Genomic DNA, 796 nt, shown 5'->3' with positions numbered 1-796 from the left:
GGAGTTAAAAATGTTGCATTATTTTTAGAAAGGGCATTTGGTATAGTGGTATGATTCTCGCTTAGGGTGCGAGAGGTCCTAAGTTCAATTTTGTCTAAATCTCTAATAAAAGATATAATAATAATTGTTCATGGATTTCATTAACAAAGAAAATAAATGAAATAATGATGATACATTCCATAAACCACTTAATATATAGTCCATAATAAGGGCATTTGGTCTAGTGGTATGATTCTTGCTTTGAGTGCAAGAGGTCTCAAGTTCAATTCTTGGAATGCACAACTTCAACTTATATAAATTTCATATATTGAGGCATGGAAAATATATAGACTAGCAACTAAGAATTATAGATCTACTACAAAGACATTTGGTCTAAGTGGTATGATTATTGTTTTCGGTGGGTGTGAGAGGTCTCAAGTTCGAATCTCAAAATGCTCGATAATATGATTTAAAATGTGGTTTTTAAACATTGAACCAAGAAGAGATGAGAATAATTGTTCTATTTTTTCAAGGAACTTTTCATTAATGTTGTCAAATAGGTGTTGTCACAATCCTTTTAATTGTTCTATTGTATTCTTTCTAGGAACTTTTCATTATGTTGTCCGCTGTCATCAAAACATAACCGATGAAGAAGTTTCAAAGAGCCATAGGTTCGAATCTTGTCATCTTGATGTGGTATTCTCAGGGGCCGAAGTGCAAAGCCCCATAGCCTATTCGTGGTTAGGAAGGCAGGCGAACTACTCACACTGAAAAAAAAAAAATCTCCTTTTCTATCACACGTAGAATTTTCATTCTT

At 33.2% G+C, this 796-nt stretch overlaps 1 non-coding gene across 1 annotated transcript; it reads left to right on the top strand.

Moving 5' to 3' along the window:
• Positions 1-209: 209 nt before the first annotated feature.
• TRNAS-UGA lies at positions 210-281 on the top strand. Its single transcript has one exon. It is a non-coding gene; the product is annotated as a tRNA-Ser (tRNA).
• The last annotated feature ends 515 nt before the right edge of the window (positions 282-796 follow it).

Source organism: Cucurbita moschata, unplaced genomic scaffold (assembly GCF_002738365.1).
Source record: "Cucurbita moschata cultivar Rifu unplaced genomic scaffold, Cmos_1.0 Cmo_Scf00104, whole genome shotgun sequence".
Lineage (NCBI taxonomy): Eukaryota > Viridiplantae > Streptophyta > Magnoliopsida > Cucurbitales > Cucurbitaceae > Cucurbita > Cucurbita moschata.
This window is presented reverse-complemented; position numbering and strand designations above follow the sequence as displayed.